Here is a 12780-nt window from a genome sequence, read left to right on the forward strand (position 1 = left end):
TTTCTTTGCATAATATGGGTGAGGAGGAGGTAACAGCTCAGGGTTTTGAGTAGAGGAGTATCATGAGAGGATATATGCTTAAATGTACACGAACTGTACTATGTGGGAGATAAAATGGAAATGCAGAAATGGAATTCAGAGGAGGGTGCAAGATTGCTTTTAGTTGGGGAAATCATGGAACAGAAACCTAAGGGAAAGCTACAGAGAGAAATAAATCTATTCCTTTTCACATATGAGCATGCTTGAGAAATCTCTCAAAAGCAAAAACAAGAGTTTCTCTGCTGGTATTACTATGTACTATTAATTTGTTGATGTCAGTGAATCAGCTGTCATTTACTGAGTCCTGTGTTAGCCCAGACTCTCAGTACTGAAGCATCTGCAGTGACTGCCCCAGAGGTTGATCTCCACATACCTAGGGCTCCTAAGCACAGGTTCTGTAATTTTAAAGTTCCTTGGTATTTAGCTGAATTGTAAGAGTGTTTTTCTTAAGAGTTCAAGATAGAATTACTGGCCACAGCATATTTCAATTGAATTTTTAGAATGATTAATTTAGCAATTGATCTTGAAACACTTGCTTTTTGCTGCTTTCTAGTTTAGGTCCCTTTAAGAAGTCTATCTCATTATGTATCCTAAGTTGTCACAGGAGAGATGTTGGTTTTAGTTTTGAACCTAGAAGCCAGTTCAGGAGACCATAAGTGGTAAACTTAGTTCCCTGATCAACAGGGCTGAATGTAATCAAACAAAAAGTGTAAATAATTTGGACCTGGGGATTCTAGAGTTCTTGGAAGAACAAAATCAATCTTACCTTCTATCTCCTTAAGAAAACTTTGAATATTTATAGTAATGCTTTCCTCAGACTCAATCTGACCATAAAGAGTGATGGAATAGTATAAAGTACCAAATAAAGGAAGCATGTGTGTGCATAATAAGAATCACAAATAGCAAACTCTAAATTTGAGTCTCAAGTATGGTAAGTATCATAATACGAAAAAAAATCGACCATTTTCCCATCTGAAATGCCTTGTCAATGTTCTTTTTTTTTGACTCCCAAATACTCATGTAAGATGTTCTACCACAAAATTAGAGTTTAATAGTAGAGAGAAGCAGAACTTAATTGTATCTTTCATTTCTATAGGCAAATCGCTTCTTATACACCCACCAAATTATTCTGTGATAGGTACATAACTGAAAATAGTCTAGCTTTGTTAGTGAATTTAATTAAACTTTCTTAAATATTGGAAATTCTTGTCAGAACTTTCCAAAATATTAATTGTTTCTTTTTCTTCTTGAGTCTGAAATCTTTATTTAGCACAAGTTAAGTATTTAAATGTATATGCTAGTTTTGTTTTAATTATAATATTTTCTCTTTGGAAGAACAATATTTGGATAGTGATTGACTAATCATAAAAGGTTATGTTCTAAATCAGAAATGACCAAAGTTTTGACATTTAAGGAATGTAGCCTGCCAGACCCCACTGTCCATGGAATTCTCCAGGCAAGAATATTGGAGTGGGTAGTCATTCCCTCCCTTCTCCAGGGAATCTTCACTAGCCAGGGGTTGAGCCCAGGTCTCCTGCATTGCAGGCAGATTCTTTACCATCTGAGCCACCAGGGAAGTCTCATTTTTTCCCCTATATGTTTACAAACATTCCTATGGATACGTGTTCCTACCTATTTGACCATGCTGTTCATTGGTCTGGCAACTACTTTTTTTCCCCTTAAAACTATATCATGTTTATTTTTTTGCATCAGTACATTTAATTCTATTTTAGACGTAAAAGTCTAGAGACCTGCTGGGAAGCAATCTGCAGATGAATTTTGTTTGATATGGGCCACATCATGCGTTTGAAAAAAATGGAATTGGAATCTTTTTTTGGTAACAAATGTTTTGCTTCCAACTAGCTGTGCTCAACTCTTCATCATCATATCTACTCCATGATCTGAAACATTTACCTTTGCGACTCCCAAACAATAGTATTGCATTGTAGTGCTGTATTGTAGTGTTGTAGTCTCATTTATTTAACTCCTCCTCATAGTCAAACTTTAAGTTGCCAGCCACCCTCCCATATTTTTTCGTTTTATTATTAAAAGTGATACTTCTCTGACTTTCTTTAAGTGTGTATTCTATGTTATTTCTTTAATACGGATTTTTAGAAGTGATATTGCTAGATTGTGGGGGTATTATACATGTGAATCTTTCATAGACACTGGAAATTATCCTACAACAAAAAACCACCAGTTTATGCTTCCAGGAAAAGCATATGAATCAAATTTCCCTACACTTTTCACTAATGGGTTGAGTGAATTTGTTCAATTTTTTCCATTCTGAAAAGTAAAAAAGTAATTATTGTCTTAACTAGAATTTTTTAAACTATTAGGGAAATTGACTACATTTTCAAATGTTTATTGGGGTATGTGTATAATATTCTATGAATTACGTATTCCTATGGTCACTTGTATTTCATTTGGATTGTTTGAAATGTAAAATATATACTCTTTATTGTAAGTATTAAGAATATCTTCTTTTAGTTCTTTGGTTATCTTTCAACTTTATTCGTACTACTTTTGGCATACAGGAGTTTAAAAGTTTTATATAATTAAATTTCACATTGCTTCATAAAAAGCTCTTTGTTTTAGCAGGCTTGAAGGGGAATTCACATTCACATATATTGTTGTTGGGGATGTAAGTAACAGTACAAGTAGGCAATAATAAAATTTAGCAAAAAACCCCAAAAAACCCAACATATAAATGTATACAGCAATGTTTAATTGCAGAATTAGGTATAAGAATAAAATCACAAGATATTCATTTCCTCAATATTCAGCAAATATTTATCACTTTCTGTATGCAAAGCACATTTGAAAGTTTGAAATTGAATATCCAAATTTCCCCTAAAATATCCTTAGTAAATATCATGTGGTACAGAGGCTAGTATTCTTTTAGAATTTTTGTTTTCAATTTATATGTATTTTCTGGAAACAAGAGAAATCATACCATGTTACTTCTCCCTGCCATACTGTATTAAGCAATGTTGGGATTCAGAGTAGCTTGCTAGGGATTAAAGACATTGTAAATTAAATCCCCATCTCTCTCTTTTTTCATCTCTTACATTTGACCAATGATAGAACTGACTTTCTTTACTTGAACTTTGTGGCAAAAATTTCAATATGAGCTTACCCAAAGTAGGTATCTTATTTGTAATTGGAATTTCAGCCATAGTTTGACAGTATGATGTGGATTTATTTTGAGGATGATATAATGGCTGAAATTAATATACTTCTGCAATGGATTGCAGAAGTTTTTCTGAGTTTTCAGCTTGGAAAACTTTTTAAGTCATCTTCCTTAGTGATTAAAGAGGTTGTTAAGGGTTTGCGATGGTACTTGCCTGTCTCTACTCCAGAGGTTCTGATCCATGGGCCTCATTTGTAAAGAATCAAATGTTAAAAAAACACAACTTTTAAGTTCATGTTTGAATACTCTCTATTTCAAAATCCAAGACTCTCTTGCGATGCTGAATTTGGGATAGCCTGCCTTGACTTTGGGATCCACATGTTTAGGTTTGCCTGTAGAGCCCTGGTGGCCAATAATAGAAACTCTCAAGTCATATCAAACCAGTGCATGAAGAGGATTGAAGGCTGAAATCACATGCTTGGCCTAAGCAAAGCAGATAATCAAAATTGTACTTTAAATGTTATAGGAAAGATATTTAAAAGAATATGTCAATTAGCTCTATTTTGAGACAAAATTTTTTTATAGTATGAATTCCTTTTTAAACTTTGTGTATTTTATTATTTCATATATATTACCCTATTTATCATTAAATATTCTATGATTTGAATACTTTCTCAACCCAGTCAAAATGGGAGATGTTAGGGAGGGAATTCACTATTCTGAGGCCTTCATTTTGTCTTTTTTTTTTTTTTTTAGATTTTTTAAAATTAATTAATTTATTTTAGTTGGGGGCTAATTACTTTACAGTATTGTAGTGGTTTTTGCCATACATTGACATGAATCAGCCATGGGTTTACATGTGTTCCCCATCCTGAACCCCCCTCCCACCTCCCTCCCCATCCCACCCCTCTGGGTCATCCCAGTGCAGCAGCCCCGAGCATTTGTTTCATGCATCAAACCTGGAATGGCATTCTGTTTCACATATGATAATATACATGTTTCAATGCTATTCTCTCAGATCGTCCCACCCTCACCTTCTCCCACAGAGTTCATAAAAAAATATGGAACGCTTCACGAATTTGCATGTCATCCTTGCGCAGGGGTCATGCTAATCTTCTCTGTATCGTTTCAATTTTAGTATATGTGCTGCTGAAGCGAGCTTCATTTTGTCTTGTATAATTTTAATCATGGCAGTCTTTATCAAGTCCATGTTTATTTAAATATTTATTTCCTTTTGCATATGTTGGGATTGAATATGTTGTTTTAATTAGCGGCATTGCTTTTTTGTTGCTAGATGTATTGCTTTGGCATGTGACCAAAAGCAAAACAGAATCAACGCAGTGTAATCTATGGCAAGGGAAATGAATCTCACTGTACAATTGTGTTTTGTCAGCTATAAGCTAAGAGATGCCCTGTTCAGCAAAGTATGTATTGAAACAGCCATAAGTTTGTGCTCCATAATAGTCAGAACTGCCATTTCTTGGTCTCAGAAGAAAATTCTTTGTTTGACTTCTGATTGGCCTACAACTGGGTAACAGCAAAATAAAATTGGAGGAAAAAAAGCAGCATATTCATTTAACAAGTTTTTATGTTTTACAAATAGAATATCAAACTTCTCGGACTCTGTAATGAGAGTTCATCACGTAAATGTCCAGAGAGAATAGAACGAATCATGCAGGTGCTGTGTAAGAGGAATGGCAAATGCCTTCTCATGAGAGTTGGTTTGAAATGGTAGTTCATATATATTACTGGATAATTTTATCATTGTATATTATCACTGGATTTTATTTATTAACTTACTATTTCACAGTTACACGCTGATTTCCCTTCAATAAACTCCATATTTATTAAGTTCTCTTTATGCCTGAGACATAATCGAAATGTTTTCAAATAGACAATAATCTCAGTCACATCACTGTGAAAGATAGGAACACTATTGTAATCTTTTTAAAAAGGAAATTCTGATATTGTAATATAAATAGTCTTTAAAGCCAGCTCTATTTCTGTAAACTCTTTGCCTCTTTTTAAAGTGGGGCAATTGAAAGTTGAAAGGTGAGAGGAAGAGGGAAAAGCTGTTCCGTCAGGACTCAACTCCAAGTCAACCTTTACCCAGCAATGAGATTCTATTGGTTTGACTTCGTAGGAAAATGTATCCATATACAAGGGCAAATGGTGCATGAGAACCTCATCATCATACTATCCTCTCTAGGGTGCAATCGAGCACAAGGCATGGCTTTATAAAGTTTCCCACTAAAACTATCAAAACGTCACTGGGCCTGGAGTCCCACAGATATGAAACACCCCTGAAGCCAAAGAAGCCACCCTAGAGCCATTTATAGATTTATTCTTAACTTTACATTTTGGGGGAGAGACAGTTTTTAGTGCCTATATGCATATCACTGAACCATCTATATATATTCCATGTGAAACCTCCTTAGTGAGGAAAATTTTTAAAAGCAGATTGATTTTTATAAGACATGACCTTATGTTTCTATTTGTAATATGTCTACAGACCTTTTCTGTTAAAATCTCTGCTTTGTTTTGTTCCAAGTAATGTGATAGAAGGGTCTACCGCAAAATGATTTGCAAATCTGAAAGGCATGGGTTTTTACCATAGATTTCGGAAGGGAGCTTAGTTTAAATTTTTAAGGCATAAAGTTCTTTTCTTTCCTCTTTTTCTCTTTAAAAAAATCTAGGATAGGAAATAAAAAGACAAATACCTAGGAAACAAAAACTGCCTAAGATTTTAGGCTCTAGAAATAAAATGGTAGAAATGAAATTATTTAAAATGGCTTATTGGCAAATGCAGGTGAGATTTACCACCCCACCCTACATCATCATAGTACACATGTTGGAAATTATAATTTGTTATAACTTGTCCAATGTGTTAATATGGACAAGAAAAACCAAACACATTGGAGAGCTAATTGAAAAGCATCTCAGGACAATATGCTTACTATTTATTATTCATTTACAATTACAGCCCAGATTTATGAAGGTGTAGCTTGCAAAATGCCATTCAGATATAACATGGTGAAATTTAAAAACCTAAAATCCTTTGCTTTATAACAGTCACAATAGCAACAAACCTAAGCTATGGCTTAGTGTATACTGCTACTGCCTATGTGTAAAAAACACGAGCTTTAGGAAATATGCAATAGTCTCAGTAAGCTCAATTTTTATTGAGAGTGGCATTTAAAAAATAAAACATTCAGTGTAAAGCAACCATTACTATAATAGTGATTGCTTTCGCCGCCATTGAAAATTTGGGACAGGAAAGAGAATTCGAAGATGTTTCCTCCTCTCTGGAGGAGATGCTTAATTGTGTAATGGAGGGGGGTGTTAATTTTTATTGTGTAACTATACATGTTTGTGTAATTAGAAGAATTATCTTAATTATAGTATACTTAGATATTTTAAAATTCTCTCTCATGTACATGAGTGAATATCACAATCACTCTTTTCTGAATCACTTCCTCTTTATTGACGACATCATACCCAGAGCTTCCTAATGAATGGAAAAAGGAGGAATAATTCTCTTCAAATCACGTGGAGTTTGAAGAAAACTCGATCGTTCAAAGCATTCTCAGCATCATCATACAAATGTTAATTGTGCAGTTACTGCGTTTGATACATTGCTGCATTGTGTGTCATTTCTAGGACTCTTCAGTTGCTCAGCCACATTCCCACAGACTGATATGAAGAGCATACACACCACAGGATAAGGCTGTACAGCGGCATTAAAAGAAAGAAGGGACACCCCACATGCTAGCACTGTGTATCACTCTTGGGTGGTAACTGAGAGACCGTGAAAGTATTTCATGTTTGGTCAGGGTGAGGCCAGGAAGTGCTTGTCATTGCTCTTCAGTGTGTCAAGAAAAGCTTCACGAAGAGAGAGACTTTAAAGAAGGGAGTGGAGTCGCCAAGTTTGCAGAGAGAGGGTATATCAGGTGTAAGGTATGTAATCATGAAGATGCCTTATTGATATCAGTGTGAGAAGATTAGACAACAGAGGCAAGGAATACATTTGCTTCCCAGGAGTAGTGTGCTAACAGAATGATAAGACTTTTCTCTGAGCTCCTCTGAGCAAACCAACTTGTTGGGCGGGGAAATAGCGTGGCAGCAGGGCTGCCAGGGATCAGGAAGTACCTGGGAGGGGGAAAGTTCATTGATACAGTTCAGTTCATAGGATTGAAAGGAGGACATATTTAAGATGTGAAAAAAGAGGGGGCAGGTTTTAGAAATGACCAGAAGGTTCATTGATGTGACTTCAGTATGAAACAAGTTATGAGGAGTAAAAGCTCAGGGAAGAAAGATGTGCATTCAGTACTCCTGGACAAGGAGAAAGTGATTCTAATGTTTTAATCATAAGGTGTATGGACTGTTGTGATTTGGATTTGGGGGGAGTTAATTCAATGACTTCAAAAGAACTGCTAACCTGTTTCCCTGTGACACAGTATAGGCCTCAGGGAATTGCCAATACCTCTAGAAGTTGGGATTCCCTTAAGTAAGGACCACCCACCCCAGGGCTGTGGCCTTCTCCATAGCCAAAAAGACCTCTAAGGGCTCACTTGCCATTTGGCTCAGTTCTAGGTACTATGTAGCCAAGCTTTTAGGACACAATTTTCAAAATCATATCAACATCTTTCTGAGGCATAGCAATCATCTAATCTGCCAGCAGAATTATGTTACTGTGAAAAGTGATGTCTCAAAACCCATATATTTGCGATGTTAAAATGAGTCATTTTTGATATCCTTTACAAGCTAAAAAGTACTCAGGCCTGTTGACAAAGCAAAGAAATGGTGTCAAAAATAATTTTAAAACCTTTTGACCTATAAGGTTTAAAAGAATTAGGCACAGATTCTTTGCTTTAAGCCTCTTGGTGAAAAGAAATATGGTACTCTGCCAGACTGTTTGATTGACAGTAGCGTTTGTAGTTTCAGCTGCTAATACAGTATGCTTCTTGTACATTCTGAGTGGGTAAATATAGAAGACTATTTGTCACCTGGGTTGATGGATTACAAATAAGTGAGACAATGTGGTTAGGGTTCTGAAGCATAAATGAAAAGTCAAAAACTTTATATTATTTACCATACAATGATTGTGATTTAAGATTTGTTATTTCTATTACATCAGTAGAAATGGTTGGGTTTTAAAATAAGCCTGTTACTCATTTTTAATCATCTCTTTCCATTACATAGTTATTTGCTACAAGAATGCATCAATTAAGTGTACCAAAAACCTGATTAAAATGAAGGACTTATTATAGATAGCTGCATTTATTTTTAAATATCATGATTCAAGTATCTTGAAATTTTTCCACTCATAGGACCTATGACTAATGACATGTTTCTCCACCCAAATAAAGCTTTTGTTGTTTTCAGTAGCTAATTAGTGTTCAAGCTTATTGTACTCACATAGGCTTAGAATAGTGGTGTTTCTGAAAAAATCTTTCTTGGTCAATAGCCCTCTAATAATATTGATTTCTCTTTGTGCAACGTTTTGAATTTGCTTAAGTGTTACAAGTGGTATAACATAATTTCAAAATATCATGAATGATTCAGTAATTAATATTTTCAAAGAATTGTGCTATTCAAGATGAAAAGATTATTAAGGTGTTATTACTGAGTCTACGGACTTAGGAAAAAAAATTTGCTTTGGAAAGCACATTATCACCTTTCAAGACAAGAAGTAAAATTGGCATTTTTAGCATGCTACTCTTATCTTTATTTGCTGATAAAGAAAGAATCCAGAGTTTTTCAAAACTTTAAATGAAAGGCTATGGTAAGGTTCACATTACCCAATCTTAAAGGAAAAAAGCCATAAATGAATGGGAACAAAATAGAAACAATAACCCTTGACATTTTATTTCAGAACTTTAGAAAAATTACTGTTCTAAACAAAACACAACATGTGAAGTCTATTTATTTTCATCTTTGTAATTAATAAAGTATTATACTAAATACACGAAAGTATAAAAATTAATGCTCTGTAATTACAGCTTCATGTCACAATACTAACATCTCATAATGGATATTCAGCTTGTTTTTGAGTTGGTTCTTTTAATGTTTACATTTAAAGACTGTTTATATTAAAGGAGAGGGAACACACTCGATTCTTATTCAATTCAATTCATGCAACTTGTGGTTTGATTTAAAGAACTGTGTCAGAGGCAAAGATTCTATTATTCTTGAATTGCCATCATAATGTATATGCTATTCAAAACTACCTACATCTGACAATATGTGTTATCAGAATAATGGGACATTTGAGCTTACATTTTGTAAGTAAATTATAATTCAATACTTTGAAATATTTACATTATTTAAAAATAATACATAATAATAATACAGTATTTAAAAACCACATGCTATATAATTTAGAACTCAGTATCAATAATATACCCTTGGTGAAATAAAATAGTTAAGAATATTTCAAATGTGATTTTATTCTCTTTTTTTTTAATAAATTGCTTTTATGTGCCACAAAATTCTTTTATATTCTTGTCCCACAAGCACAGCACTATGATCCAGAGAGGACTAGTTAATTGCTACATTGCTTGAATATCAGTCTGGTTTCTCACCTGTTCCAAGAAATGCTAGATTAGTTTACAAATTTAAGTTGAATAATTGACATTAAAAGTACTATACATCTTGTTAAAACCTGAAACCAGAGGCTATGTCTTGTATGTTGGGATTTCAAGCAAATAAGGACAAACCATTAGAGCCAGTAAAACTCAGATATCAAGTTATTATTTTGTTTTCCAGAAAGAATGATCAGATATTAGAGTTTAAAATCACTGGATGTTAGAGTTTTAAATCTGTTGCATTCCGGGCTCCTCATTTTATGGGTGAAGAAATGGAAGTGTGAAGTAAAGAAATTCTGCAGTAAAGGTCATATAATAGTAAGTGGGGTAGCGGCAGTCGAGAGCAATGCTGCTTTTACTACACAGCATAGTTACTAATGGGCCAGGGTAATTTAACCCAGCATTTCCTGGAACTTGGTAGTCAAGATTCCCTGATTCATTTCACAGAAATACTACACTCCTTGCTGCTTACAGATACTATTTTTTGGGATACTTTCAACCACAACAAAAATAAAGCACATGTAAACTTTTAATTGAAAGAGCACAACAGATACAAATTAATGGACACCAAAGGAGCCCCATCAGTCTTTGCTCTTGACACGTTGACGGTATAAAAAATGGAGAGTTATGAGACATTTCCAGCTGCATTGACTCTTTAAACTTCGAGGAAATTATAGTAGAAAGTATTTCACCTCTTGTTTTTGCCTGTGGAGGGTGACTTTAAGAAGAGAAGTGACAGTGTGTCATATTTATACAGAACTGATTGTCTTAATGATTAGGAGGTAGTTAGGCATCATTTAACTGAATGGTTTTCAACAACTTGACAGAACTCTTCTGAGGAATAGTATCAGCAGCCTGACTACTCTGATGGTGAAAGCTTACAGAATGGACTTTTCTAATTGAGGTAAAGATTTAACCATTCAAGACTCTAAGGAATGGAGCACAAAGCCAATTGTATGAGGCATAAATCAAAGTCTGTGTGTCCAGTTGGGAAAGACCTGTTAGTATCTATTACTGTTAGTGCTTCTAGAAATCATGCACAGAAATTCCCTTTGCTTTACTCATGGCCTTTTTCTTTTTTGCTTGAATTAGATGTGTTAATTATTAAAATCTTATGAATTGCAAAGTATTGCTTTACAAATGTAGATGACTGCAATTTTAATAATATCTTAGAGAATATTATCAGTAAGAGTTAATTTATTTACTTGGACTTTAGCACTAAATTCAAGATTTAGCCTATGCCTCTAGATTTATAGCTTATTATCTTTTTTACCAAGTTCTAGGTTTAGGTGCATTTTATGTACACAGAAAAATGAAGGCATTTCTAGATGTAGGGTCTGAAGAAAATGAGAAGCTATTATATGGAATATTAATAAGGATTTGAAGAAGAATTGAAAAAGTCAAGAACTCTGAGGCTGAATTCATCGAGACCACAGATGCCATCACCCTCAGTGGTGACACTGGCATTGTAAAAATTGTTTTTACGTGTGGGGACAGCTGCCACACATTTTCAAGCAATTTTGGAAAATGTATTTGCATTAAGTTTCCCATGCCTGACATCTTGGTTTTGGGTTTGTGAATTATTTTAAAAGAACATAGGAGAACTTAAATACTGGATTGTTATTTAAAACAACTGGGCTTAATGTTCTTCAGGCAAACTCTAAATCAAGAGAACAGATTCACTCTATATCTAGTAGGAGCTTGGTGAAGAATAAGAAACTTAATTAACTCAGGCAAGCCAAAGTCTGAACTCAAATTAAGTTCAATTCACACACTCATTTATTTATTGCTTTGGGTGAGTACAATTAAACGTGATAATTTATGTCCACTAATTGAAGCAGTCTGACATAGGAGTCACTGGTAAATGTACTCAATTTTATGTGAGAAACTCAGGGTTTTATGGACTACCAAAGTAAGACAATAAGAAATACATCATGTTAAACAAATATTTGTTGTGTGAGAAACATTTATACCAGTACAGAAAACTTTAGTTGATGTTTAGTTGATGGTTGGCTAGAAAGTCAAGTTGGTAAAAGCTGACTTTAATGTATCTTTGTCTCGTGTGATGCGCTGTACATACGTCTATTGCAGTTTAGATAAAGTGAAGGGGCTTAAGTTTATCAAACGCTTTTAGATCCTACGTATAAGGTGATGTGAAGGTGCTTTATATAAACCAGTGTATTTAAACCTCAGAAAATAGCCTTGTGAAATAGTTTTGTTATTAACTACATTTTTGAATTGAGAAAATAAAGGTAACTTTTCCGAAGTTCCAAGATAGTATTCAAAGCCGAGATTTTGATTCCAATGTCCCTTCTTTTTAAAAGAAGTACATTTTATTTATTTATTTATTATTGATTTATTTTTGACTGCTCTGAGTATTGCTGCACGTGGGACTTTCTCTAGTTAGGGTGAGTGAAGGCTACTCTCTGGTTGTGGTGTGACGGCTTCTCATTGTGGTGGCTTCTCTTGTGCAAGAGCACAGGCGCTAGGTCAGGCGGGCTCAGTAGTCGTGGCACATGGGCTTAGCTGCCCTGCGGCATGTGGAATCTTCCTGGAGCAGGGATCAAACCCCTGTCCCCTTCCCTGGCAGGTGAACTCAATCACTGGACCACCAGGGAAGTCCCCAATGCCCCCTTTTTTTCTGCTACATCACACAGTTGTTGCAACTTCCTTCTCTGTAAACTTAATGAAGGAAGCATCCCAGACTTGGTACAGAACTCATCCTATTTACAAATTGTTTGGTAGTGAGGTACTTTCAGTGATCCTTTGATTAATGAATTCTCTGGGAACAAAATTCTTTCATCACAATAACATGTTTTTAAAGATCCTACTTGAATTTTTTTTGAAGTGCGGTAGCAGAATGCAGCTGCGTATGACAAAAATACCTCACTGCAGTTTCTATTTGCCTTTGCCCAGCTGAAGAGAAACAGGACCAACTGTGACTAGAACTGAGAGGCCTTTGAAAGTTATTCTCCTCTTCTAATCTCCCACATTTTGAGCAGTTACTTGGCAGCAGGTATT

At 34.8% G+C, this 12780-nt stretch overlaps 1 non-coding gene across 1 annotated transcript; it reads right to left on the minus strand.

Annotated features, from left to right (window-relative positions):
* Window positions 1-4227: 4227 nt before the first annotated feature.
* On the minus strand, window positions 4228-4330 carry LOC145521566 (U6 spliceosomal RNA). Its single transcript, XR_014065498.1, has one exon. It is a non-coding gene; the product is annotated as a U6 spliceosomal RNA (small nuclear RNA).
* Window positions 4331-12780: the final 8450 nt, after the last annotated feature.

This window comes from Giraffa tippelskirchi, chromosome 1 (genome assembly GCF_054371585.1).
Source record: "Giraffa tippelskirchi isolate mGirTip1 chromosome 1, T2T-mGirTip1v1.2.pri, whole genome shotgun sequence".
Lineage (NCBI taxonomy): Eukaryota > Metazoa > Chordata > Mammalia > Artiodactyla > Giraffidae > Giraffa > Giraffa tippelskirchi.